Genomic DNA, 6019 nt, shown 5'->3' with positions numbered 1-6019 from the left:
CCAGACAGGTAAGCCCCTCGGCTTACTGCAACAGTGATCGCTACCTGAACGCCCATGGCAACATATCTCCACTGACTTTATTGTTGATCTTCCCAGATCCTCCGGGAAGACGGTAATCATGGTTACCATAGACTCTTTCAGTAAACTGGCCCATTTCTCTGCTTTAAAACAAATCCCTTCGGCAGTAGAGACCGCAGCAGTCTTTCTCAGAGACATTGTACATCTCCATGGTCTTCCTAAGACCATTGTCTCCGATCGTGGTCCTCAATATACTTCCAAATTATGGGCCACGCTCTGTCAGATTTTAGGGATTCAGAGAGCCCTTTCGTCGGGTTATCACCCTCAAAGCAATGGACAAACAGAGAGACTAAATGCCAGTCTTGAGCAGTATCTGAGGTGTTTTTGTAGTCCCCAGCAAGAAGAGTGGTTTCAATATCTTCTGCAAGCTGAGTTTGCTTATAATAACTCGGTTCATACTTCAATCCAAATGAGCCCTTTTTATTGTACCTATGGCTACCACCCCCTCCATTTACCTGGTTCGAGTTCACCATCTACCAAGGTTCCGGCACTGGATGGGGTTTTGAAGGATCTACATGTTACGAGTCGCGCAGCACCGCCCACCTCCCAGCGCAGCGCAACACCGCCCGCCTCCCAGCGCCGCGCAACAACGCCCACCTCCCAGCGCAGCGCAACACCGCCCACCTCCCAGCGCCACGCAACACCGCCCTCCTCCTAGAGACACCTTAGCTGCGGCGGTGGCCTTTACCGGGAGCGCCCCTTCAGAGGCCATGGTGCCGGGCTCCCCGTAAGAGGGAGGCGGCGCACGACAGCATGGAGACTGTGGCCGCGATGGCGCTGGGGTGGATTGAGCCTCACCACCCCGGCGTCCTGGTCACGTAGGCAACGCCCACGTGTTGCCGTAGGAGCGGCCCGCTCAACCAATCATGTTGCCACTTCCCGGTTGCGAGGGTCACGTGATACGCGACGCCACTCACGTGACCCAGTGAAGAAGCGATCACGTGACCCAAACACTGGTTTAAAAGAACACTGAAGCTGAGTTTCCGCGCTTCTCAGCTGTTCTCAGGAATTCGAGTGGCGTTGTGTTTTCCTGGATCTTGACCCTCTGGCTTTTGAACCCTGGCTTCTGATATTTCTGGACTGTTTTGCCTGCTCCTTGGATTTGGTTGCCTGAACTATTGTCTAGCGGATTTTGGGACTCTCTGGCTTGCATCATTGGACCTGCATCTTACGGATTCCGGACTTGGCTTTTGGAACTTTCAAGTATTACCTTCCTCGGATCTTGGACCCTTTGGCTTTGGACATTTGTTGGAACTGCTTCTGGAACTCCCTGGCTCAAGGTTGTTTGGTTTGGGCTTCGGCTCAGCACCACGTCCAGCCCCTAAGTGAGGGGGTCCTGAACCCCAACTTCCCCGGCTGTCTTCCCGTCCTGGTTGTCCTCCCTGTTAGGTAGGTCCCACTCCATTATCTTGAGTATTGATCATTCCCAAGTTACTGCCTTGTACTCACACTCACCTGCTTTTCCTTTGCAGCACCTGGTACCCGTGTTCCCGACCCTTTTTCACCTGTGGCCTCAATAACTTGTGAGGGAGTATATTATTCTCTCCTTCACTGGTGCTTGGGGACGGAGGTACCCATAGGCATCGCAGAGGTTCGTTGTGACAGACTGAGAAGCCATCTCTGCCTTGGCTATGGATGCCGCCGCCGGAGACCAGGTGGCTGCTCTAGTACAGGCCATTACGGTTCTCAGAGCTGACATGTCTGCCGCCACGGCCGCTATTCATCAGCGACTTGACACCATACAAAGCGAACGTCATGCACTCCCTCCTGATCCGGAATTTGGGGATAGCACTCCCCAGATGAGCCCACCAGCCCCTGCTCCGACTCCTGCCCCGGTCTATGTTCCCACACCGTTTCCCTTGGCCCCTCCTGAAAAGTTTCATGGAGACCCCAGCAAATTCCGTACGTTTATTAATCAATGCAAACTTAATTTCTTATGCCGCCCCCTAGCCTTTACCGATTCCACAATGAAGGCGGCATTCACACTCTCACACCTGAGAGGCATAGCAGCCGCCTCGGCCAACCCACTGTTAGAAACAAACAGTCCCGTACTATATGATTTCGATTTGTTAATCACGGAAATGACAAGAGTGTTTGATACTAGACACAAAGCACAGACCCGGGATCTAGAATTGTTAGAATTGGTTCAGGGTAAGAGTCCACTAGTGGATTACATTACTCGCTTTAATCAATTGTCAGTAGAGACAGCATGGCCGGAGAATAAAAAGGCTGTGGTGTTTTATCGCGGTCTAAATGAGGTGATGAAAGATGCACTGGCAGTAGTCCCTTCGCTGCCAGCTCAATATCCCGAACTCGTGGATCTGGCACTTCAGGTCGATGCCCGAAGGGCTGAGAGAAGAGTTGAAGCTAAAAGAGCCGTTCCCTTTTCGAATTCCAGTACCAGCGATTCCCCTACTGAACCTATGCAAATCGGTGGGGTTCGTAGTCCCATCACGGCTACCGAAAGGGAACGCCGTAAAACCTCCAACGCATGTTTTTACTTCGGGTTGAACGGCCATTATGTCCGGGAATGTCCTCGACGTCCTAAACCTAAGGCGGAGGTTTTTCGGAAAGCCCGTCCCTAAGTGAGGGGGTTCGGACGGGTCCTCCCTTTTCTTCCTCCTCACCTGCAACATTTGCGGGACCCATGCATATTCAGGCCCTTCTATTTTTCCCCGGCAACACTCCACATCAGGTTCACTTGGCGATCGATTCAGGAGCCACGGGGAACTACATCGACATAGCCCTCGCCGCCTCGCTTAACTTACCCGTTTTGAACAAACGACGACCGGAACCTGTGCAAGCTGTTGACGGTTCATCGCTCGTCTCGGGCCCCATCAAGCAACAGACAGCTCCATTGACCCTGGTCATCCACGAAAAACACAAAGAAACCCTGTCATTTGATCTTATCACGACACCACAATTCGGTCTCATCTTGGGTCTTCCGTGGTTGCGAACCCACAACCCAATCGTTGATTGGACCCAGAGTAAAGTGTTATTTGAATCCCCCTACTGTCAAAATCATTGCTTGGTATACCCTGAATCGGTGACTTCCCCTTCCCAAGTGTTGGGTGCTTTGGCCCAGTTGCAGCTCACGGATGAGCAGGATATGGAGTCTCATCCTCCTAACCATGTCATAGGAGTCACCGCTTCTGGCATACCTGCAGAATACAGGGATTACCTGGATGTTTTTGACAAAGGAAAGGCTGAAGAACTCCCGCCACACAGACCTTATGACTGCCCCATCGACCTCGTCCCTGATGCCGTAATTCCTTGTGGTCGAATCTATTCCTTGTCACCCACGGAAGATCAGGCTCTCAAGGACTACTTACAGACCGCCTTAAGAATAGGCCACATTCGCCCCTCACAGTCCCCTGCTGCCAGTCCCATCTTTTTCGTCCCCAAGAGGGAAGGGGACCTACGTCCGTGTTTAGACTACCGCTGTCTCAACCAAATTACCATTAAGAACCGATACCCAATTCCCTTAATAAACCCCCTTCTAGACAATCTTACTCATGCTGTACTGTTTACCAAACTTGACCTCAGGGGGGCCTACAATCTTATCCGAATAAGACAAGGGGATGAGTGGAAAACCGCCTTCTGTACCCGACACAGACTCTTTGAATATACCGTCATGCCTTTCGGACTCTGCAATGCCCCTGCGACATTTCAGAGATTCATGAATGACATCTTCCATGATATCCTAGATATATTCGTCATAGTTTATCTAGACGACATTCTGATATACTCCTCTTCTTTCTCTTTACATGTAACTCACGTTAGAGAAGTACTCCATAGGCTTAGGACCAATGCCTTATTTGCCAAGCCTGAAAAATGCCTCTTTCATGTCACAGAGGTGGATTTCTTGGGGTTTCACATCACTCCTAAAGGTCTGTCCATGAATGCGACCAAGGTTGATGTTGTTTTGAACTGGCCAGTACCCACCACAATTAAGGCTTTGCAATCATTTCTCTGGTTCGCAAATTTTTATAGGAGATTTATTGCGGGGTTTTCCTCCATAGCTGCACCACTTACTCGCCTGACCAGTCCCCGAGAGCCATACATTTGGACGAAAGCACAGGATCTGGCTTTCGAGACATTAAAGGCAGCCTTCACTTCCGCTCCCATTCTGCAACACCCAAACCCGGAGTTACCTTTTATAGTGGAAGCAGACGCCTCGTCATTTGCATTAGGTGCGGTGTTGTCGCAACATTGTCCTACCTCAGGGTTACTACACCCCGTCGCCTATCACTCCCGCAAGTTCACTGCTACAGAACTACATTACACTGTAACCGAAAAAGAGTTGCTCGCTGTTAAGGACGCATTTCAGGTTTGGAGACACCACTTGTTGGGAGCAAAAAATCAAATTGTTGTTTATTCTGACCACCGCAACCTGCAAGATCTGGCGAACCTGAAATGCGTAAACAGTCGACAAGTCCGTTGGCACCTGTTTTTCTCCACCTATGACTTTGTCATACGACACCGTCCTGGCATCGGTCATGGTAAAGCGGATTTCACGCCTACAGGGTGGAGAGTCTCTTCCTGTGTTCCCCGAACACCTCTTAGGAAAAAATCATGTTATATGTCTATGTACTCCTTCAACCATCCTAGTCAGTGCTATTCGCAGTTGGGTTTCTACGCATTCCGATGAAATGAGTGAATGGGATTTAGTGTATCGTGAGGGGTTACCCTTCATGCAAGGCCTCTTGTTTCTCCCCACCACGGACACACGCATTCAGGCTCTTGAATGGTCTCATGACGCTCCAGTCAACGGGCATCCGGGACAACAAAAAACCCTCGCATTATTAAGGAGCTGGTGTTGATGGCCGTCCATGCGTCGAGATGTAACTAACTATATTCTAAATTGCCCAATCTGTGCTCAATGTAAAAATACTAGAGGACGCCCGTTGGGTCTGCTTCAACCATTGCCCATTCCTCCCCGTCCCTGGCACACGTTAACCATGGATTTTATAACTGATCTGCCGAAGGTCCAGGGTCATGATACCATATGGGTTCTGGTGGATGCATTCACCAAGATGGCACGCTTCGTTCCATGCACCGGCATTCCTTCAGCACCGACATTAGCCAGATTGTTTTTTCAGTCGATATTCTGTCTCTTCGGATTGCCTTCAGTAATCATTTCCGATAGGGGCTCCCAGTTCACCTCTAAGTTTTGGCGTTCCCTCACTCGTCTCTTGGGCATTGATGCTCGTTTCTTGTCTTCATACCACCCCGAGACTGACGGCCAGACCGAACGCTGTAACCAAACACTAGAACAGTATCTTCGCTGTCTCTCTCTTCAACATCAATATACCTGGTTCCAAGTTTTGCACCTTGCAGAATTCGCATATAACAACGCACCTCATTCTGCCACTGGTTTCTCTCTGTTTTATTCTATGTATGGGCAATATCCCAGAGTTTTTCCCATTCCTGACTTCTCTGCTACATTAACTCCTGCGGCAGCTGGCTGCATTAGGAATCTGAAAAGCGTACATGCTCAGACCCTGGTGCATTTGAAGGACGCCCAGACTGCCATGTGCCGTGCGGCCAATAGACATCCTGTTCCGACCCCTTGCTACTCGGTTGGGGATAAGGTATGGTTGTCCACCCGCCACCTACGGATACCTGGTTGCCGTAAGCTCCTCCCCTGTTTTGTTGGCCCGTACCAAATTTCGAGGGTCATTAACCAAGTGGCCTTTCGTCTGACCATACCTTCCTCTTGGCGCATACACCCAGTGTTTCATACTTCCCTGTTGAAACCTTGCCGGCCCCTCACAAGGCCACTGCTGCCGCCGGCTCCTCTTGTGCAAGGGTCCTCCGATGAGTATGAGGTGAGGGACATATTGGGATCACGCCTTCGTAATGGGGTCTTGTACTACCTGATTGATTGGGCCGGCTTCGGCCCGGAAGAGAGATCATGGGAGCCTGCGTCTCATGTTCA

This window comes from Ambystoma mexicanum, chromosome 3q, assembly GCF_040938575.1.
Source record: "Ambystoma mexicanum isolate Mex_15411 chromosome 3q, UKY_AmexF1_1, whole genome shotgun sequence".
NCBI classification, from domain to species: Eukaryota; Metazoa; Chordata; class Amphibia; order Caudata; family Ambystomatidae; genus Ambystoma; species Ambystoma mexicanum.
The sequence above is the reverse complement of the archived record's forward strand: the minus strand, read 5'-3'. Positions refer to the sequence as shown.